Source organism: Phacochoerus africanus, chromosome 3 (assembly GCF_016906955.1).
Source record: "Phacochoerus africanus isolate WHEZ1 chromosome 3, ROS_Pafr_v1, whole genome shotgun sequence".
Lineage (NCBI taxonomy): Eukaryota > Metazoa > Chordata > Mammalia > Artiodactyla > Suidae > Phacochoerus > Phacochoerus africanus.
Window position 1 is genome coordinate 23875065 of NC_062546.1, and position 23701 is coordinate 23898765.

The 23701-nt window shown below is 44.4% G+C and overlaps 1 pseudogene; it reads left to right on the forward strand.

The window, feature by feature from the left end:
• Window positions 1-6974: 6974 nt before the first annotated feature.
• On the forward strand, window positions 6975-13800 carry LOC125121862 (60S ribosomal protein L35-like; annotated as a pseudogene).
• The last annotated feature ends 9901 nt before the right edge of the window (window positions 13801-23701 follow it).

A 23701-nucleotide genomic window follows, 5' to 3' on the forward strand; every position in this document is an offset into this window, starting at 1 on the left:
CCAGTCTCCTCTTTGGAGAGCTCCATTAGAAGCAGTCTCTGTGGAGTTAAGGGATGGGCCACTCTATTTCAGCATGCCATCCTGGCAGGACCCCTCATTGCCATCCCAGCCTAGCCGGCTGCCTGGATGACCTACCTCACCCTGCCAGCCGTGGACTTGAACAGAGGCCACCCAGGCGCAGGATGGTCCACGACTGCCGGTGGAGGCAGCTAGAGACAAGGGGGAGTGAAGTGTTTCCAGCAGCTCCACTTTCAGTCCTGCTCCTCTGCTCCACAAAGGGCCACTGTCTAAGCACAGAGGGACTCTGGAGAGAGGCCTCCCAAGGTGCTCAGCAACAGGGCTGGGTTTCATCACACTGGGCCTCCAGGCCAAGTAAACATCAGTGTAGGAACAGACCCAGCAGTTTCTGCAGACAGGCTCCTGGCTCGGGGCAGCCTCAGTGGCATCTTCACCCAGGGCTTCCCTGAGACAATAAGGGAATGCCAAGTTCACTTACCCAATTTTCTCCAGAAATGGAGAGTCAGGATGAGGAACTGGCTTTATCCTATGCCACTTCCCATTCTTCAAGGAGCAGAGCACCATCCTACCCCCCTCTTAAGAAGCAGACATTTTAGAAGAAATGTTTAAATTAGTTCAAAGGGAAAATAGAGCTAGCTCAGTGAGCTTGAGTGATCAAGAAAGTCTTCTTAGAGGAAGTGTGATTTGGGTGTGATTCTGCCTCAGTGTGTAGGTAGAATCTCTACAAATGAATGGGAAGGAGAAAAGCATCTCAGACAGAGAGCACAGAACTGGTAAGTTGTGGTGTCTGGAAAGCAGGAGTATTTGGGGTCAACGAAGATACCTATTAGGCTAGAGTAAAGAATTCACATGAGGAGTTCCCATTGTGGCTTAGGGGAAGCAAACCCGACTAGTATCTATGAGGATGTGGGTTCAATCCCTGGCCTCACTAAGTGGGTCAAGGATCGGGTATTGCCACAAGCTGCAGCATAGGTTGCAGATGCAGCTTGGAACTGGCGTTGCTGTGGCTGTGGTGTAGGCCAGCACCTGCAGCTCCAATTTGACCCCTAACCTGGGAACTTTCATATGCTGAAGCTGCATCCCTAAAAAAAAAAGTTAAAAAAAAAAAAGAATATATGTATGTTTAAGACTTTGCCTATAGCAGAAATTAGCACAATGTAAATCAACTCTACATATGACACAGGTGTGGCCCTAAAAAGAAAAAAAAAGAGAAAAGAAAAGAAGGCTGGACTTTTGGAAGGGAACTAAACCACAACTAGTCTTAACAGCCATGTTGAGGGATCCCTATAGTTTCCAACAGAGCAGTGATGAGGTTCTGAAAGCAGAATTTTGGAAGCATAGCCTTCAGATCTTATGAAGGAGGCCCTAAGTTGAGCCTCAGTCCTCTTGGGCTGGTTATGGCCTCTCTCTGGGACTTGCTTTCTTCATCTTTTTCTTCCTTTTTTCTTTTTAGGGCTGTGCTTGCAGCATATGGAGGTTCCCAGGCTAGGGGTCAAATCAGAGCTCCAGCTGCTGGCCTATGCCACAGTCACAGCAACACAGGATCCAAGCTGCGTCTGTGACCTACACCACAGCTCACTATCCAAATACTAGTTGGATTTGTTTCCGCTGAGCCACGATGGAAACTCCTGATTTCTTCATCTTTAAATTAAAAGGATAGTATCAGGAGTTCCCATCGTGGCTCAGTGGTTAACGAATCTGACTAGGAACCATGAGGTTGTGGGTTCGATCCCTGGCCTCGCTCAGTGGGTTAAGGATCCGGCATTGCCATGGGCTGTGGTGTAGGTCACAGACATAGCTCAGATCTGGCATTGCTGTGGCTCTGGCGTAGGCGAGCAGCTACAGCTCTGATTGGACCCCTAGCCTAGGAATCTCCATATGCCATGGGTGCGGCTTTAAAGAAAAGAAAAGAGAAAAAATTTAAAGATTAAAAATAAATAAAAGGATTATATTGGAGAATCTGGAAGCCTTTCCATTTCTAAAATGCAAGGATTCTCTAATGGGGCAAGACGGACTATACAAAATGAAGGGAGGAGAGGTTGTGACCACACCCCAGATAACTCTAGGCTACATTTCTGCAATGAATCATCTGCTTAGAGTTGTGGAATGACCACCACCACCGCCCCTGCTAGGCACTATGCTAAGAAGTCCTTCTTTTTTTTTTTTTTTTTTTTCCGGCTGCCCTCATGGCATACGGAATTTCCTGGCTCAAGGCCAAACCCATGTCACAGCAGTGAAAACACTGGATCCTTAACCCACTAAGCCACCAGGGAACTCCAGTAGTTCCTCTTTTACAAAACTTCATTTTTGTGAACAGGAAATCCATGTACATACTGCAAAATTTAAGTCATAAAAAGATATGTATGGTAAAAATAAATTTCCCTCCTTCTCCTCTTTCCAGCCACACATTTCTTCTCCCACGGTACTTGAGTATCCTTTCAGAGATAACCCATGCATTTACAAAGATTCTATAGATTCTTTTTATTTATACAAATGGGAGCATACTAGTCATACTGTTTTGCACTTTTTTTTTTTTTTTAAACCCACGGAGTGAGGCCAGAGATTGAATCCGCATACTCGTGGATACCAGTCAGGTTCTGAGCCACAACAGGAATTCCCACTTTGCTTTTAAACTTGAAAATTCTGGAGATCTTTTCATATGAGTCTACAAAGAGCTGCCTCATTCTTTGTATGGCAGGACCATGATTTATTAAACCAGTCCCCTATGGATAGATATTTAGGATGTTTCTTTTCTATTATAAACAACAAATCAGGGAGTTCCCATTGTGGCACAGTGGAAATGAATCTGACTAGTATCCTTGAGGATTCAGGTTCAATCCCTGGCCTCACTCAGTGGGTCCGGGATCCAGCATTGCTGTGAGCTGTGGTGAGGTTGCAGATATGGCTCAGATCCTGTGTTAAGGTAGCTGTGGCACAGCAGAAGCTGTAGCTCCAATCTGACCCCTAGCCTGGGAACTTCCATATGCTGCCGGTGTGTCTCTAGAAAGCAAAACAAAAACAACGCTTCAGTGACTATCTTGACCATACATCATCCAGCATATGCTGGAATAGGTCTATAGGAGACATTCCTAGAATTGAAATTATGTGCTAAGTTCTTTGTATTACCTAATACTCCTAACAACAGTTTAAAGTGATCAGAGTTTCCATATGGCTCAGTGGTGAGCGAACCCAAATAGCATCCATGAGGACATGGGTTCCATCCCTGGCCTCGCTCAGTGGGTTGTAGGGCTCTGCCATTGCTGCGAGCTGTGGTGTAGGTCACAGACGCAGCTGGGATCTGGCGTTGCTGTGGCTGTGGCATAGGCCGGCAGCTATAGCTCCCATTGGAGCCCTGGCCTGGGAGCCTCCATGTGCTGTGGGTGCAGCCCTAAACAGACAAAAAGTCCAAAAAAAAAAAAAAAAACCCCACAGTTTAAAGTGATCATAATTACACTGACTATGCAAGTGAGAAAAGTGAGGCACAGATTCATTGACTTGTACAAAGTCACACATTCTACTCAGCCTGACACCAGAGCTAACACACTCAATCTTTCCACTAGTGGTTCTCAAACTTTAGCACACATGAATGTCACTGAGGGCCTGTTAAAACATAGATGATTGTGCCTACCATAAGAGTTTCTGATTAAGTTCATCTATGGTAAAGCCCAAGAATTTTCATTTCTAACAAGTTCCTGGGTGATCACTCTTTGAGAACCACTGTACTGTACTAGCTCTTCCACCTTCAGCTGTGCAGGTCGTCAGAAAAAGAAAGCAGCTGGTAGGTACACAGTTCCTGGCCTTGACAGGACCAGGGTTAAGAGGCACAGGAAAGGATTCCTGGAGCCCACCTATCTAAGTTGCATGAGGGCCCTGAGCAGTGCCTGGCTGGCACATAGTGTTCAGTAAATACTTGTTGAATGAATGAATAAGTAAATGAGGTACAACTACTCCATACAACTTGTTGCTGCCTCTTTTCCCAGCCCCTGCCATGGGGAAGCTTCACCACCCACATTGGCTGAGATCCAGCTGCATGTTGTGAGAACCTGATATGGACTGAATGTTTGTGTCCACTCCCCACCCCTTCAATTCATATGTTGAAGCCTAACCCCCAATGTAATGATATTTGGAGGTAGCACCTTGGGGAGATAACTAGGTTTAGAGGAAGTTTTGCAGGTTAGTCTGGCATGATAGGATTAGCATCCTCATAAGAAGAGGAAGATGGAGTTCCTGTTGTGGTGCAGTGGGTTAAGAATCCAACTGCAGCGGCTGAAGTTGCTGCAAAGATGAAGGTTGGATCCCTGGCCCAGTACAGTCGGTTAAAGGATCTGACATTGCAGCTTGGATTCAGTCCAAGACCCAGGAACTACCATATGCCGTGGGTTTGGCCACTTAAAAAAAACAAAAACAGAGGAAGAATCCAGGGTTTTCTCTCTTTCTCCACCATTGGAGGACAGTGAGAAAGCAGTTGTCAGCAGGCCAGGAAAAGGACTTCATTGGGAGCTGAATCCACCAGCACCTTGATTTTGAACTTTCCAACCTCCAGAACTTTGAGAAATAAATACTTGTTGTTTAAGACCTCAGTCCATGGTATTTTGTTATAGCAGCCCAAGCCAACTAAGAGCCCTTGAGAGTAGAGCTGTTTATTTCCTCCCATTCCTTCCTTGGCTTATAATGAACTCAAAGAGGCCACTAGGGCTATCTTATTAATGGAAAGGCAATGTCTCAGAATGGTAGAGCTCGATCAAGATAAGCTAGTCCAGTGCTCTCATTTATTATTATTAATAGCAACAGCTATAAGTCATAACACACCTATGCACTTGACATGCTTACTTTTTTTTTAATTTAATTCCCTCTAATCTAATTCCCTGTATTTCCTTTCCCTTTATTCTGGTACACAGCCTCTCTTTCCATTCCATGCAGTTGATGTGGCCAGTACCTCTCTACACACACATACAGAAACCATGGGAAAGATTTAAATTGGGGAGTTTGGGAGGAGACCTGAAGTCTGTGAAACACCCCTGCTGCACTGACAGAGACATCCCACAAACATGAGGGAACAAAGTTTTCAGGGTCATGCATTGTGGCACCCACACACCAGCCCACCTCTTCAAGGTGCTGACTCTTACAGAGATAGATTCCTAAGGGGGTAGGGGGCTTGAGGACCCCCAAAGCTTCTTCCAACTTCTCCCTATGTGGCCTCAAGTCCTGCTCCTGCTGCCTCCCTCCCCCAATAGGCCTCTGTCCTGGGCTCCCTTCCATGCTGGTGCCCTTGTCCTTGACTCCCCAAGGCCAGACTTAATAGCAGAAAATGTCTAGGCCCCAGGCCTGTGGTCAAGCAACACCTCAGAAGCCATTTGTCGGGCAGGTGGTGTGAAGGAGGTCATTAGGGAGAGAATTTCAGGGGCCATGTCAGATTCAGCTGGGCAGCAGAACTTCCGGCAGCAATCCGATTCAACTGACATTACTGAATGCCGAGGAGGCAGCCCTCAGGTAGTGGGGCAGGTGTAGCCAGGCAGAGATGCTGTCTGCCAAGCTGAGTCAGGCCAGGTGGTCAGGGAGGGACAGTCAGGCCGCCTCAGTCATTAGAAAGCCAGCCCCTGAGTTAGCCTCAGACGGTCAGCCAGAATCAGCCAGAGCGCAAACTCAACAAGGCAGCCCGGCAGATGTGGTCAGTCCACACATCAGGCGGCTGATCCCACCTGTCCCATGGCCAGTCAGGCGGACCCGCCAGGCACAGAGGCTGTGGGGAGGCTACCAGTCAGGGTAGTCAGCCTCGTCAGACAGCCAGGCAGCAGACCCGCAGGCCTGGGTGTGGTCAGAATCAGCTGGTCAGGCTCAGTCCCCAAGCCAGTTCTGCAGAGCTGGGGTCAAAACGCTGGCACAGAGAAACAGGTGAACTGGTCAGTCAGTCACAGAGGGCCTCAGTCAGATGCAGCTTGTTGAGCACAGATGGCGTCTGGTCAGTCAGATGCAGTTAGATCGACTCAGTCAGTCACGCCCTGTCAGGCTCAGAAGCCATCAGCCAGGTAAGGGTCAGTCAGTCAGCTGTAGTCAGGCAGACAGATGACTCGGTCTTGGTCCATCAGGCACCTATGAAATCCGTGTTCAGTCAGACACGGCCAGACAGACGCAGATTATCAGGCATGATGGCGTCCGCAGTCAGCCAGACACAGTCCGCGGATAACATGCAGTCTGTTCAGACCCTGAGAGAGTCAGTCAGAGCTCCCTGGGGGCAGCAGAATCCGGGGACTGAGGCCAGGGGCCTCCTTCTGGGCGGAGCCTCCTTTGGGGGCGGGGCTTCGTCCTCGCGCTGGGCCGCCCCCCTTTCCCCTCCCAGTAGCCTCGGGGCGTTGCCTTGGCAGCAGCGGAGCCAGCTTCAATCACTCGTTCCCCGACCCCGGCCCCCGCCTCGCCCCGCGCGCCTGCGGAGTGGAGACACCGACCGGTTGTAGAGGGGTAGCGGAGTTGGTCAGGCCGTGCTTGGCTGGGCGGCAGAGGCTGTGGGTCGTCCCTTTTGTTATCGTCTTGTACAGACGGGGCTGCTTACACAGTGACAGAGACCCAGAAGCTCTGGATCGCGTGCTCCTCGCCAACTCTTCACTGCCCCTCAGGAGGAATCAAATTTTCCTAAGCAGAGGTGGTATAGAGAAGAGATAACAGCCCATGCAAAGTGGTGCTTAATAATGACTAGGGCCAACACTCACCTTGTACCAAGTGTAGTAATAGCTTCGTGTACAAAATTCGCTTGAGCCTCACCATTTTCCTTTGAGGAAATAATGATTTCCTTTTCACATATGAGGACACTGAAGCAAAGAAGTGTTGGTGACTTGACCAGACTGAGAAGGCTACGAGGTGTAGGAGTCAGGATTGAAACCCAGGCAGTTTAACTCCTGACATTGGCTCCTGGGCCCTCCACACACGAGCGGCCCTTTCCTTGTGACCTCTGAGGGCAGAGCATGAGCCCCCTTCAGCAGACCTCCCAGGTGAGCTTCAGGACACCTAACCTTGTGCTGGGCTTTGCAGCATAAGAGGCCTCTTGGAGTCTCTGCTTCAAGGATCAGAATAAGGAGCTACCAAAATCAGGAACCTGGCCAAACCAGGGGACAAACTATGGGTCTGTCTCATGCAGTTCAGAAAAGGGGAAGCCTGTGAGATCAAAGAAGTCAGGGCCAAGACGCCACTGAATGTTGTTGCTTGGGGAATCCTATGAGCAGGGCCTCCGGCTTCAAGTTTAAAGATCTTTGAACAAATTCTAGCAATGTGAGACAGGAGTTAGAAACACATCACAAGTCATAAACTCAAATGCTTACAAGGGGCAGAAAGGTAATGAAAGTCATGAAAACAAGCCAAGTGCCCAGCTCTCAACTCCTGCCTCTTGACTTCTGCCCACTGTGTCATCAGACATCTGCTGTCTCTAGCCTTCTGAGTAAAGTTAAAGTCAATTAACATTACATCTCAGTTTTTCCAACTGTATCATGGGAAGGAAAGTTGGCTTTATCTCACAAGGTGAAATTTTATAACAATTAAACATGTTTTTGTATGTAGAAAATATTTTGTGAGCTGCAACATACTCTATAAAGAGGAGGGATGAAGAGGTTGATTGAATATCTGTTGTACATCGGCTACCTGGTCTATGGGTTCTGACAGCATTCCTCTGGCAGAGCTTGGCACCCATCTTGAACAGAAAATGAGAATGCCCTTCAGAAAGCATTCTGGGAGTTCCCGTCGTGGCACAGTGGTTAACGAATCCAACTAGGAACCATGAGGTTGTGGGTTCGGTCCCTGGCCTTGCTCAGTGGGTTGACGATCCGGCGTTGCCGTGAGCTGTGGTGTAGGTTGCAGACGTGGCTCGGATCCCGCGCTGCTGTGGCTCTGGCGTAGGCCGGTGGCTATAGCTCCGATTCGACCCCTAGCCTGGGAACCTCCATATGCCGCGGGAGCGGCCCAAAGAAATAACAAAAAGACAAAAAAAAAAAAAAAGAAAGCATTCTGACTTAACCTAGGTCACAAACTTCTGTGTGATGGAACCAGATTTAGAATTTAGGTCTAGGAGTTCCCACCATGGTATAGTGGGTTAAGAATCTGACTGCAGCAGCTCAGGTAGCTGTGAAGGCGAGGGTTCAATCCCTGGTCTGGCACAATTGTTAAAAGGATCTGGCATTGCTACAGCTATAGCATAAATTGCGGCTGTGGCTTGGATTCAGTCCTTGGCCTGAGAACGTTCATATGTCACAGGTGCAGCCATTAAAAAAGAAGAAGAAGAAGAAGAAGAATTTAGGTCTGTCTGACTTTTAAGACCAGTCTTCTGCACTACTTGTTTTGCAAAGCATTGCCTGGGTCTCATTGGTTGCACTGAGATTATTTCAGGTGCAACTCAAATGAACATTTAACAATAGTTGTATGGTTTTCGCCATTTTCAGTTTTAGAGGAAGCTTATTGATACTGCAGAAGTCCTAAATTTCACATAGCCAGGATGTAGTGGGCTGAAAATATCCTCCCAAAGATATAGACATCTAATCTCTGGAACCTGTAGATATTATTTGGAAAGAGGATCTTTGAAGATGTGAGTAAATTAAGGATGCTAAGAAGAGGAGATCATCCAGGATTATCCAGGTGGGCACGAAATGCCTTATAAGAGGGAGGCAGAGAGAGAGAGGCAGACAGACACACAGAGAACAGAAGGAGATGATGCAACCTCAGAAGCAGAGATCAGAGTGGTGTGGCCACAAGCCAAGAAATACAGGCAGCCACAAGCTGGAAGAGGCAAGCATGGATTCTTCCTTACAGCCTCTGGAAGGAACATGGCCCTCTCAACATCCTCACATCAGCCCAGTAAAACTAATGTTGAATTACTGGCCTCTAGGACTCTGAGACAATATATTTCTGTTGTTTTCAGCCTTGTGGTAATTTGCTGAATCAGCCACAGGAAACAAATATACAGGTATATATGTCTTCAAAATTCATGCTCCAAACCACTAGTATATACATAGTCACCCCCTCTTTTTTTTCCACCCGAGGATGTGGAAGTTCCCAGGGCGGGGATGGAACCCAAACCACATCAGTGACCTGAGCCATTGCAGTGAGAATACCAGATCTTTAACCTACTGAGCCACCAGGGACCTGCCCCATCTTTAAAAAAAATAATAAATTTATTATTTTAAATTAACTTTATATTTACAGAAAATAAATGTAAATCTTTGATTTACAGAGTACAGAAATTTTCCACAGCACAGACAGTTCCCATATACTCCTCCTCCAGTTTCCCATATTGCTAACATCTTACGTGATTATGGTGCATTTGTCACAACTAAGAAACCAGTCTTGGTACCTTCCTATTAACTGAGCTCTACACTTTATTTGGATTTCACTAGCTTTCCCCCTAACATCCATTTTCTTTTTCTTTTTCTTTTTTTCTTTTTAAAGCCATACCTGCGGCATATAGAAGTTCCCAGGCTAGGAGTCAAATCGGAACTGCAGCTCCTGACCTGTGCCACAGCCACAGCAATGTCAGATCCAAGCCAATGCTGCAACTTACACCACAGCATGCAGGAACACTGAACTTTTTTTTGTTGTTGTTGTTGGTCTTTTTGCCTTTTCTAGGGCTGCTCCCATGTCATATGGAGGTTCTCAGGCTAGGGATCTAATCTGAGCTTTTTGCTGCTGGCCTACGCCAGAGCCACAGCAATGCAGTATCCAAGCCACGTCTGCAACCTACACCACAGCTCACAGCAACACCAGATCCTTAACCCACTGAGCAAGGCCAGGGATCAAACCTGAAACCTCATGGTTCCTAGTTGGATTCGTTAACCACTGCGCCACAACGGGAACTCCAGGAACACTGAACTCTTAATCCACTGAGTGAGCCAGGGATTGAACCCACATCCTCATAGACATTATGTCAGGTTTTTAACCCACTGAGCCACCACAGGAACTACTAACACCCATTTTCTATTCCAAGATCCCATCCAAGACATTACATTACATTTAGTCTTCACGTCCCCTTAGTCTCTTCTGGCCTGGGACAATTTCTCAGACTTCCCTCGTGTTCCATGACCTTGACAGTTTTGAGGAATACTGGTTAGGTATCTTATAGAATATTCCTCAATGTGTCTTTCTCTGATGTTTTTCTTATGGTTAGACTGTGGTCTTGGGTTTCGGTGAAGGATATCACAGAGATAAAGTGCCCTTTTCATGACATCATGTCAGGTGTACATGCTATCAACATGACTTGACCAGTTTGAGTACCTGGCCAAGAAGGTAGTGTCTGCCAACTTTCTCTCCTGCGAAGTTACTTGTTTTTCCTCTCTTTTTCCTCTCTGAAAGCAAGCCTCTAAGTGCAACCCCACTGGGGGGAACTAAGCTTCATATGTGGAGGGGATAAATTATTTGGAATTCTTCTATTAGGAAGATTTGTCCCTTCTCCCCCATTTATTTATTTATTCAATTATTTATTTATGTCAGTATGGACTCATGGATATTTAGTTAATACTTTGGGCTATAATCTAGTACCACATTATTTCTTTTGTAGCTCAAATTGCTCCAGCTTTGGCCATTGGGAGCACTTTCAGGACTTCTCTTGTGTCCCTTTGACACCAATTGTTTTGTATCTTGGTTACACTTAGATAACTTCAAACGGAACTCAGATGATCTTTTTTGAAGAGTTGCATATTTACCACATGTTAGGAAAACATAGAACCTGCATGTCGAACTGATATTTCACAAATACCACTGAGGGAAAGGCTAATGTAGTAATAGTTGTGCTAAGTGAGTCAATTCACAGAGAACTATTAAGTAAAAACAGGTATTGATGCTACATAGGTATGGAGGAAGTTGTTAAGCTGATTAGGGAATGATTCAAGTTTGAGAAACTCTGTACTAAAGCAGAACCAAGTCCCAAATTCAGGCAATGATGATGACAATGAGGATTATGAGCAGCCTCTCTGGGACACACCCACACACAATCCAATCCCAGGGCCCTGCTGCCAACTAGGCATGCCTCAGTGCAAATGCGTGCTGATGTGGATAACCGTGGAACTGCGCATGACCAGGTCCGGAAGGGAAGGATGCTGCACTGTGTTTGTTTCCCAAATGAGCTGCGTGGGTGGCTTGCAGCTCAGCACCATTCCCACTAATGAGCTTGGAGCCTTTGGCCTAACAAACATGTTCCATGTCACAGGACTGACATGTGATGTTTCCTGAGGAGAAGTGCCAGGAAGGCTCATTATTTTTACTTTTTCCCCTTGTTTCATCCTTGAACTGAGACTGGCAGAAAGATGTGGCAAAGACAATGGTCAGATCTGGTGTACCCCTGGATCTGAGTCTTGTCTGGGGTCTCCAGTCCATTCCCCCAGCCCCACTGACAATGCTCAGCATTGAACTGGAGCGTTTGGCTCGCCCTATTCTGCAGGATCCTGAGCCCTGACTCAGGCCCTGAATCTGCCTCTTGATTGAGCAGTGATGTCTCAGAATCTCTGGCCTCATCTTAAATAGAAAGCCCTTAAATAAAGAAGTATTTTGGCAGCTTCTGGTCTGAGCTGTGTGTGGCTGTAGGCTGCTGTGTGCTTGGGTGTCTAATCTTCTATAGTGCCTTCTCAGGGAGCTCTGGAGTCACATGACCTGGGTTAGAATCCTAGGTCTTCCTAAGAACTAAGTTACACAGCCTCTCATCTCTTAAAGGAGGAAAATAATAGTACCTGTGCAAATTAAATGAGACAATATACATAAACTGTTTAGCATGGTGGCTGGCCCATAGTAAGTGCCCCCAAAATTCATTCATTTGTTTAACAATTATTAATGTCTACTGTATGCCAGGCATACTACTGGCTGCCAAGGACACAAGAGAAAACAAGGAAAAAAAAATAAACTAGCAAATTAGGAGTCCCTTGGTGGCCTAGCAGTTAAGGATTCTGCATTGTGACTGCTGTGGCTCAGGTTTGACCACTGGCCCGGGAACTTCCACATGCTGCAGGTGCAGCCAAAAATAAAATCAAATAAACTAGCAAATTAATAAATAAGGTAAATGTTAGAACAGCAGGGAAGAAGGAGGCAGAGGCTGGAGCAATGAGATTGCAAGCAAGGTTATTAACAGAGTGATCAGAGCTCTGAGCAAGCAAGACTCAGGCCCCGTTCCCCCCCACACACATAGGGGCGTGATTAGTTTTTTATAGACAGGGGTCCTTCTGTTGAGCCTTGTAGTCTGTGGCCTTGGGGCTATCTTTGCCTTTGAGAACTCTTCTGTTACATGGGCCTGTTGGTTAAGAAGGAGTCTGCACGTCTGGATTAGGCTGGGTTATGTTGATTTTTTGTCATATAGGCCTTGTTTCACTTTCTACCTCAAAGTAAAGTATATAAAGCCAAAACCTGTGTACAGTGCCTTGCCTAGAAGTACACCGTCTTGTTAGTTATTCATAAAACAATGAGATATTGTGATGGATGAATGAAGGAAATAAATTGGGTCATGTGATACCCAGAAGAAATCTTTTGGAGACAGGGAGGTCAGGAAACATACTCTAAAGAAATAATGATGGAACTGAGACCTATAAGATAAGAAGAAACTTAGTCTTGCCAAGAGCCAGGTGAAGAACCTTCCAGGCAGAGGCAACAGCATGCATACGCTGAGGTTGAGAAGAGCTTGAAGAATGGAAAGAATAGCAAGGGGTCTGGGATGTAATGACAGAGACCAGTAAGCCATGGTAAGAAGTTTGAGTTTGGGGAGTTCCCACTAGGATACGGTGGGCTAAGGATCTGGCTATAGTGACTTGGGTCACTGTGGATGTGCAGGTTCCATCCCCAGCCCAGTGCAGTGGGTTAAAAGGATCTGGTGTTGCTACAGCTCTGGCATAGGTCTCAGGTATGGGTCAGATTCACTCCCTGGCCCTGGAACTTCCATATGTCATGGGTGTGGCCATAAAATTTAATTAAATTAATTAATTTATTTTTTGTCTTTTGTCTTTTTAGGGCTGCACTCCCAGCATATGGAGGTTCCCAGGCTAGGGGTATAATCGGAGCTGTAGCTGCTGGCCTACGCCACAGCCACAGCAACACTAGATACAAGCTGTGTCTATGACCTACAGCACAGCTCACGGCAACGCCGGATCCTTAACCCAGTGAGCAAGGCCAGGGATCGAACCTGCAACCTCATGATTCCTAGTCGGATTCATTTCCACTGCAAGCCACAAAATTTTTAAAATTTGAAAAAGAAAATAAAAGTCTGGATTTTGTCCAAAGTGCAATAAAAAGCCACTGAAGGTTGAAACAAGAGATTAACAAGATCTGATTTCTGATTAAAAGTTAACTCTGGCTTCTGCAGGGAGAATGGATTAGAAGGGAAGAATAGTAGAAGCAGTCAGAACAAGAGGAGATTAGAATTTTTCCCTCCAAGAAGGCGGCACCAGCAGCTTGCATAGCAGCCAAGATTAAGGCTCAAGACCTTTGCAGCATGAAAAGGAGCTGCTGAAACAACTGGAGGACCTGAAGATGCAGCTGTCCCAGCTGTGGGTCACTAAAGTGATAGGCGATTCGGCTTCCAAACTCTCCAAGATCTGAGTTGTTTGTACCTCCATTGCCTAGGTTCTCACCGTCATTAACCAGACTCAGAAAGAGAACCAGAGAACCTCAGGAAATTCTATAAGGGCAAGAAGTACAAGCCTTTCTTGGATCTGTGGCCTGAGAAAATGCATGCCATGCGCTGCTGGCTCAAGAAGCAGGAAGATGAACACAAAGATCAAGAAACTGCAGGGGAAGAAGCAGTGCCCACTCCAGAAGTATGTGGTCAAGGCCTGAGATCCAGGTAACAATAAAACAATGCAATTGGCTGATGTTGGGGGCGGGGGGGAGAGTCTCTTAGAGTCACCCAGATTAGAGATATTGCTGATTTGGACTAGGTTATAGATCAGCACTGTCCTTTAACTTTCGAGGAAGGTGGAAATGTTCTATATTTGTGTTCAAACAGTAACCACTAGCCACCTTAATCACTTGGAATGTGATTAGTGCAGCTGAGGAATTTTTAATTTCATATCATTTTAATTAATTAAAATTTAAATAGCCTCCTGTAGTTAATTTCCAAAAATATACAAATAGCTCACACAACTCAATAACAAAAAAACAAACAACCCAATCAAAAAATGGGCAGAAAACCTAGAGACGCTTCTCCAAAGAAGAAATACAGATGGCCAATAGGCATATGAAAAGATGCTCAACATTGCTAATTATTAGAGAAATGAAAATCAAAACCACAATGAGATATCACCTCATGCCAGTTAGAAGTATCATCATTTAAAAGTCTACAAACAATAAATGTTGGAAGGGGTGTGGAAAAAGGGAGCCCTCCTACACTGTGGGTGGGAATATGAATTGGAGCAAACCACTGTGGAGAATAGTATGGAGATTCCTTAAAAAACTAAAAATAGGAGTTCCTGTTATGGCTTATCGGAAATGAATCTGACTAGTATCCATGAGGACACAGGTTTGATCCTTGGCCTTGCTCAGTGGGTTAAGGATCCGACATTGCCCTGAGCTGTGGTGTAGGTTGCAGATGCGGCTCAGATCCTGTGTTGCCAGAGGCTACAGTTCCAATTCAACCCCTAGCCTGGGAACCTCCACATGCTGTGGGTGCGGACCTAAAAAAGATTAAAAAAAAAAAAAACACTAAAAATAGAACTACTATATGATCTAGCAATCCCACTCCTGGGCATCTATCTGGAAAAGAGGAAAACTCGAATTCAAAAAGGTACATGCATCCCAGTTCCTAGCAGCACTATTTACAATAGCCAAGACATGGAAACAACCCAAAAGCCTGTCAACAGATTTAAGATGCAGTATGTATACACAATGGAATATTACTCCACCATAAAAATGAATGAAATATTGCCATTTGCAGCAACACAGATGGACCTAGAGAATATACTAAGTAAGTCAGAGAAAGACAAATATTATATGATATCACTTATATGTGGAATCTAAAAAATAATACAAATGAATCTATATACAAAACAGAAATTGGAGTCCCCTGATGGCCTGGTGGTTAGTGATCTGGCATTGTCACTGCTGCGGCTTGGGTCATTGCTGTGATGTAGGTTTGATCCCTGGGCCAGGAACTTGCCAAAGGCCAAAAACAGCAGAAACAGACTCACAGACGTAGAAAACAAACTTATGGTTACCAAAGGGGAAGGGGGGGATAAACTAGCAGTATGGGATTAACAGATATGAACTACTATACATAAAATTAATAAGCAACAAGGATTTACTATATAACACAGGGACAATATTCAATATCTTATAATAACCTATAATGGAAAATAATCTGAAAAAATATATATATATCCACACACAGATATCTATACACACACACACATATAACTGAGCCTCTTTGCTGTACACTTGAAACTAATACAATATTGTAAATCAACTATACTTCAATTTTTAATAAATAGCTTCCTGTGGCTAGTAGCTACTATATTGGACAGCACAGGAAATTAGGTGTATCTTAAATATATTTTGCTTTTGGTGTTTTTTTGTTTTTTGTCTTTTCTAGGGCCGTACTCCTGGCATATGAAGGTTCCCAGGCTAGGGGTATAATCAGAGCTGTAGCCTCGGGATCCGAGCTGTGTCTGCAACCTACACCACAGCTCATGGCAACGCCAGCTCCTTAGCCCACTGAGCAAGGCCCGGGATCAAACCCACAACCTCATGGTTCCTAATCGGATTCATTAACTACTGAGCCACGACAGGAACCTCCACTTAAATATATTTTGGAAGAAGATAGAACTTGTCATGGTTGGGAGACGGGGAGTGAGAGAAAGAAAGAGTGGAATCAGGAAAGATGTGTAGTTTTTTTGTTTTTTGATGGCCACACCCACAGCATATGAAAGTTCCCAGGCCAGGGGTGGAATCTGAGCTATGACCTATGCCACAGGTGTGGCAATGCCGGATCCTTAACCCCCTGCACCACAGCGGGAATTCCTGTAGTTTTTTTATTTGGGAACTGGGTGGATGATACTACCATTTACTGACTTGGAGAAGAGCAGGCTCTGGGGAGATTATCAAGAGTTGTGTTTTGCACAAGAGGAATTTAAGATACTGCTGGAACATTCAAGTAGAGATATCAAGTAGAAAGCAAGTTGTGTACATGTTTGCCATCATCATCTGTAGGTTCCAGCAATACCAACCTCTTGGCGGCTTAGAAAGGGAACCAGGAACTCCACACTGAGACTTTCCTTCTCCTTGCCTTGTTATTGTGCCAGTCATCCACCAGGACGGCCAGTCCTTGTTTGAAACCTTTGTATGATCCAAGGCTCCTCCTTCCCCTCCTCCATCTTCTTTCCAGGTATTGAGCCCAGGGGCTTCCTCCTTTGCAAAGCTAGAAACCCTCATGCCACCTGTTTTCTACTCCTGTAGCCATTTTCAAGGCTCAGGCCTTTGTCATCTCATTGTGGACTAGAGCCCAAGTGCCCAAAGCCCCTGGTCTTCCAGCAGAGGGGTCTTTCTGATCATAGGATTTTCCTCATGGGAATCCTATCTGGGTCTGCATCAGAGTCTTAAGCCTGAACCAACCCTTTGATCTTCTAGAATGGTATCTACAGGAAATCGGAAGCCTCCACAAACTTTGAAAATCCAAAGAATGTTTCTCTTGGCATTAATTATTAAAGTTAGAAACATACTTCTCAGCCATATCTTACATCACTTATCGGCAGTGTTTGACAGTGTTGATAACTCTCCCTTGAAACACTTTCTTCACTTGCTTCCAGGATACCTACCGTATTCTATGGTCATTCTCCTACCATTCTGGCCACTCCTCAGTCTCCTTTGCTGGTTCCTTCTTATTGCCCTGAGCACTACACATTACAGTGCCCCAGGGCTCCAGCCTCAGACCTCCTCCCCCTCTCTTTGTACTCCCTTGGTTCTTTCACGCAGCCTCATGGCTTTAAAGATATCTGTATATATACTGATGTCTCCCAAAAGTATATATCCAGTTCAGACTCTCCCTTGAATGCCAGACTCACAAATCCAATGGTCTACTCGACAGAGTTTCTGTGTGGCTCAGCGGAAATGAATCTGATTAGCATCCATGAGAACGAAGGATGATTCCATGGCTCAGATTCTGTGTTGCTGTGGTTGTGGTGCAGGCCGGCAGCTATGGCTCCAACTTGACCCCCAGTGTGAGAACCTCCATATGCCGCAGGTGCAGCCCTACAAAGAGAAAAAAGAAAAAAATCCAATGGTCTACTCAACATCTCCACTTGAACGTCAGACAGTCATCTCAAACTTACCATGTCCCAAACCAAACTCCCGATATTCTCCCCAAAACTCCCTCCTCCCATGGTTTCTCCCATCTCACTTAATGGCAGTTCCCTCCTTTATTTGCTCAGGCCAAAAGCCTTGGAGTCATCCTTGATTCCTTTCTTTCCCACTTCGCATCTGGTCTATCAGCAAATTCTGCAGGATGGACCTTACATGTATACTGAATTCAACCACTTTTCGCCATCTTTGCTGCCATCATCCTGGTATAAACCACTAACCTGTTTCACCCCATGTACTGCAGTAGCCTACTAGCAGTCTCCCTGCTTGCAGGTCTCCCTGCTTCTACCCCTAGCCCCACTTCAGCTTTTCTCCATGCTGCAGGTCAAAGCCCTCTAATGGCTTCCATTTCACTCAGAAAAAACCACCAAATTCCCTTTGCTGTCTTTCACATTACATGAGTAGTTTAACCTCTACACTCTTTTTTTTTTTTTTTGTCTTTTCTGGGGCCGCTTCCCGCGGCATATGGAGGTTCCCAGGCTAGGGTCTAATCGCGGCCTGTAGCCGCCGGTCTATGCCAGAGCCACAGCAACGTGGGATCCGAGCCGCGTCTGCAACCTACACCGCAGCTCAGGGCAACACCGGCTCCTTAACCCACTGAGCGAGGCCAGGGATGGAACCCGCAACCTCATGGTTCCTAGTTGGATTCCTTAACCACTGAGCCACGACGGGAACTCCTAAGCTCTACACTCTTGCCTGCTCACTTTGCCCCAGCCTGTGTGCTGCACCTAGATCAAGCCAGCCCCATATAGCTGTAGCTGTGCACTGGCAGCTCCCTCTGACAGGAAGGGTCTTCCACCTAACAACCCCTTGAATGGCTCATTCCCTCACCTCCAGATGTCTGTTCAAAAGTTACCTAGCCACCATCTAAAACATTCCACACACACACTTCATATTCCCCTTCTCTCGTGTGCGCTTTTTTTTTTTTTTTTGGAAGCACTTTCTATCTTTTACGCATTTTAAAGATTATCTGTTTTCCCTACTATAGAGTAAATTTCAAGACATTTTTGTGAGTTTTTTTTTTTCTTTCACCGCTGCCTTCCCCAGTGTTTATGTGACACAGAGTAGGTGCTCAATAAACAGGTGGTAAGTGAGCGAAAGAATGAAAGATTGTAAAGAGCCTCCTTGTCCAACAGCGGAGCTGTGAGGGAATATAGAAATACGCATGCTCGGAGAATTCTGAAAAATTACCGTTTCGAAGCGCAAGCCAGGAGGGCGTGGAATTTACCTCAAGTGACACCTCCCTCGTCCTTCCCCTCGGAACGTTTCCGTGCCGGAACCTTGGCTCGAGGGGCCCGGAGCGGTGCGAAGGCACTTCCGGTGCCCCTTCTCGATTGCCAGTGAAGAGAACTGCCAAGTCAGTTCCGGCAGAGAGCGCGGTGAGAAGCGGATCGCGGCCTTCTGTCCCGGGGCCCTCCGGGCCCTCTGGCCTCGGCCGGCGGTGAACTGGGGGGCCCTGGGACAGGCCTGAACTGTGTCCTGCAGAGCCCCAGAGTCCTCGCGGCCGTCCATGGCCCAGGCCTTGGAGTAGCAGCGAACCTCTCCCCACCCCCACCTCCGCGACCAAATGGCGGCGGACCCCGCGAGCCCGGGCCCAGCCGATCGCCGAGTCTCTTGGCCCAGCGCTGCAGGGCTTAGGCGAAGCCTCTGCCAAATCGCCTTTGGGAGTCCAGCGTGGCAGGGCGAGAAGAATGGCGGCCACTCGAACGCCATGGAGAGCCGTTAGATCCTCGAAGGCCCGAGAAGGCTGCCACTCTTGGGCCTTGGAGCCGTGCGGATTTGGGACCTGTGGTGGCCGCTCTGTCCCGGTTGGACGAGACCTCACCTCATCCGGTAAACGACGGACAAAGGCCTTTACGGGCCCGGAAGGTGAGCAGAGCCCCATCAACGACTGGTGGAACGTTAGTGGGCCATCGTTGGCTCTTGTTCTACCGAGACCTTGAAGATAGAAATGGTAGAATAACGTACCACATGTGTCCAATAGGAAGTGCCCGCCACCTTTTGGGAAGATTTATTGGCCGTTTAGAGAAGGCCTGTGTATATAATATGAAAAAGCTGCTCTCAACTTTCCCCCCAACCTTTCAGAAGAAAACTTTTTGCTACATCTAGGCCTCCTAGATGTAAAGAGGTTGCCGACGTATGATAAAGTAGAGTTAGAAAATCGCATGTCTTGTAAATGCCCATTTTGGGTTTTTTTTTTTTTTAAATCAAAAGAAAAGGAATGTCTTCTGGAAATGACTTTGAGATGGAATTGTTTGACCACCTCTGAAGTGACATCAGGAGCGACAGAGATCCACGTTTGTTCAGTGGGTTAGAGGACATGGAGTGGAAGATTTCGAGGAAGAAGAAGGTTCTGTGCCAGACTCGTCATACTTAGAAGACATTTGCATATTATAACCATTGTTTTGTGTGTGTATTTTATTCCTCACTTCTATATATAGTTGACAATAAGTACTTTCTTGAAATATCTAGGCTTTCTAGATTTTCTGAAGTGCCTGACGTATGTTAAAAGTAGAGGTAGTAAAAAGACATCTTTTTGTTAAATATCTTTGTTAAAACTCATATGAAATATTGTTTATTTGGGGGGAGGGGGGTTGGCCAAACCACCTCTTTGAATAGTGCATTGTGTTTGTGCACTGGTTCAAGGTCGGGGGAGGAGAAGGAAGTGCAAGGAGCTCTTTGCTAGTGTTTATAGCAAGGCAAGGTTAACCATTGTTCTTTTTACGTGCATTTCGTTTCACTTTGTGTGTATATAGTGTACATAACGGACAAATGAGTCCTAATTTACAACATCTGGTCCTTCTAGATGTTAAAGAGGTTGCCAGTGTATGATAGAAATAGAGATAGTAAACTAATACCATCCTATACATTTTGTGTCCTGAAAATGTGAGCATTATAGCCCTCTGGGTTGGTAGAGGGGGGAGAGAAGAGAAGGGGGGTGGTCTTATGCTAGAATGCTCACATTTGGAAGACACTTTCAGATTATAACTGTTACATGTCGCAGTTTATTCGAGACTGCTCTGTATATAGTGGACAAATTAAGTCCTTATTTGAAACATCTAGTCCACCTAGATGTTTAGAAGTGCCCGACGTATGTTAAATGTAGAGGTAGTAAAATATCACTTTGTAAATAGCTTTTAGCTAAAATTCATAGGAAATATTGTCTTTTGAAAATGGAATTGTTAAACCACCTCTGTGACCAGTAGTTTGGAGTAGGTGAGAAGGAAAGAATTGGAAAAGGTAATATGCTAGTGTGTTTGGACGTTTTCAGACAAAACCATTTTTTGTATGTTAGGTGCATTTTGCTTTTCTGTGTATATAGTGTATATAATGGACAAATGAGTCCTAATTTTGCAGAGGTTGCCAGTGTAGGACAGAATAGTAAGATTTACATATTTTGTACACTTTGTGTTGAAATTTATAGGAAAGCTTGTCTTCTGTAGATGACTTCTGGATATGAATTTGTTCATTCACCTCTAAGCATTACACATTGCCTGTACTTGTCCACTGAATTCATGGTGGAGAGAAGGAAGTGAGGGAGGGAATGCTTCAGGCCAAAATGGTCATATTTAGAAGATACCTCAGATTATAACCATTGTTACACATGTGCAATTTTATTTAACAGTGCTGTGTACTTAGTGGACAAGTAAGTTCTTATATGAAATATCTAGTCTTGCTGGGAATTTGCTAGAAGTGCTTGATGTATTTAAAAGTAGTAGTAGTAAAATAATGCTTCTTGTAAATAGCTTTTAAAAACATGGGAAATGCTGTCTTTGGAAATGGAATTGTTAAACCTCCTCTGACCAGTATACTCTGCTCATTCATTGGGTTGATGGAAGTGGGAGGGAAGATTGCAAAAACATGTTTTGCTAGTGTGTGCTAAAAAATTTCACCTTATTGGTTGCTCTATGTTAAATGCATTTTGTTTAACTTTACTGTATATATTGTGTATATACTGGACAAATGGGTTCCAATTTTATAATATCTAGTCTCTAGATATTAAAAAGAGGTTGCCAATGTATGACAAAAGTAGAGTTAGTAAACTAAACCATTTTGTACACTTGTGTTAAATTCCATTGAAAGGCTGTCTTCTGAAAAGGACCTTTGGAAATAAAATTGTAAATCACATCTAAGTGACACATGTGCCTGAACTCAGCCACTGTTGGATGGACAGTGGGAAGGAAGAGTTAGGAGCAGTGAAGCGTTCTAATAAGCTAGAATGTTTCTGTGTAGAAGACACTTTCACATATAACCATTTTTACATGTGTGTGGTTTATTCAACACTACTGTGTATATATAGTGGACAAACTTAAGTCCTTATTTGAAACATCTAGTCTTTCTAGATGTTTAGAAGTGCACAAAGTATGTTAAAAGTAGAGGTAGTGAAATAACATTTTGTAGATATCTTTTTGTTAAAATTCATATGAAATATTGCCTTTTAGAAATGGAATAATCAAACCACCTCTCTGAGCAGTGCACATTATTTTATTTGTGCTGGTTCAAGGAGGAAGAAAAAAGTACAAAGGGCTTTATACCAATATGTTTATAGTTAGGAAAGATTAACCATCGTCCTGTATGTCTGTGTTTTGCTTTACTTAGTTGTGTATATAGTGTACATAAAGGACAGATGTCCAAATTTACATCTAGTCCTCCTAGATGTTAAAGAGGTTGCCAATGTATGACAAAAGTAGTTAGAAAATAAATACATTGTGAATACTTTGTTAAAATTCATAAGAAAAATTGTTCTGAAAGCAACTGGAGGAGATGAAATTGTTAGAATCCCCTCTAAGCATTTCAGATGCTTTATTACACTTGCTTACTAGGTTGATAGAGATGAGAAGGGGAAGGGTTCTAGGCCCGTGTTCCTGTTTAGAAGACACTTTGAGATTATAGCCTTTGTGTGCAGTTTATTCAATACTACATGTATGTATAGTAAACTAAAATCCTTATTTGAAACATCTAGTCTTTCTAGATGTTTAAAAGTGTACAACATATGCTAAAAGTAGATAGTTAACACCTTTTAAGATTTTTTTCTGTTAATTCATAGGAATGGTCATATTTGGGGAATGGGATTGTTAAACTTGAGCCTTGGAGAGTATGCTGACTGATGACTGGGGTGGTGGGGGTTGGGGGGGACAGGGAAGGAAGCTCAGAGAAGGGTTCTGTGCTCATGAGTCTTTAGAAAGCTTCAGATTTTCTAACCATTGTTCTGTTTGTGTGTTTGAGTTAATATTGCTGTGTATTAAAGAATAAACAAGTCCCAGTGTCCAAAGTATATCGAAAGTAGAGGTAGTAAAATAATTCCTTTATAAATGCCCTTTTGTGGGTTTTTAGGAAGGGCTATGACTTCTGGGAGTGTCTATGTTAATCCACCTTTTGTAGCTAGATGTAGTCCTGTAGTTAGTCACTGAAATGCTGGAAGAGGGTTAAGAGGAAGGGTGAAGGGAAGGGCTCTTGGCTATTATCTCCATATCTAGACAGTTTTAGTTTATAACCATAGGTCTATATGTGCATTTTTGTAAAGTATCTGTTTATTGTGGACAAGGTTCATTCTTTATCTTGCAACATCTATGTCCCAAGGTAACAACATATGATAAAAAGTAGAGTTAGTTAACCAATTTGTAAATAAATATCTTTGTTACAATGATATAAAACAGCATCTTGGACATGAATTGTTAAAGTCTCAGAAATGTATGTCAGGACTTGTTCACTAGGTTGGCAGCAGAGGGGCAGAAGGAAAGTATAAAGGGAGGGTTGTATGCGAATGTGTTCATATTTATATTTTGGTGATAACCATTGATGTGGGTGCATCTTTTGGCTGTAATATAAGCAATTCAGTGGAAACATACCTCCTTGCTAATATTTTAATAGTTTAGATTGGATAATTAGTCCTCTTAGAAGCATTATACTTTATGTACTCTGTTGCTTTATGTGTCTTTTTTAATTGAACATAAGGGAATGTAGTATTTTAATCATAACTCTACCAATATCTTTATCTTGAAGCCTGTTGCTATTTTTGTCTTTTATGTAATTTTATCGCTAAGAAAGGCAGGATTACATTTTTTTTCCTTCCAGATCGAGTTGGTGTAGTATATTCTTGGTTATCAAAATAAAATACTCATATAGCTTTGGGACTTTGAAATGGTAAATATTCATGATGTGTGAAAAAGCATGATACATAACTATGATCTTAATTACATAAAAATGGATGCTTCATTGTGTAGATACACAAACGAAATCTAGAAGGACATATCAACCTGTAAACTGCTTGATTATGGATGACTTTGTTTTTTGCTTCCTATTTGCTTGTGTTTTTCAGTTTCCTATTATGCACATGTTAACTTTTAAGAAATAAATGTTACTTAAAATAGCCTTCATGAAGTCGCCA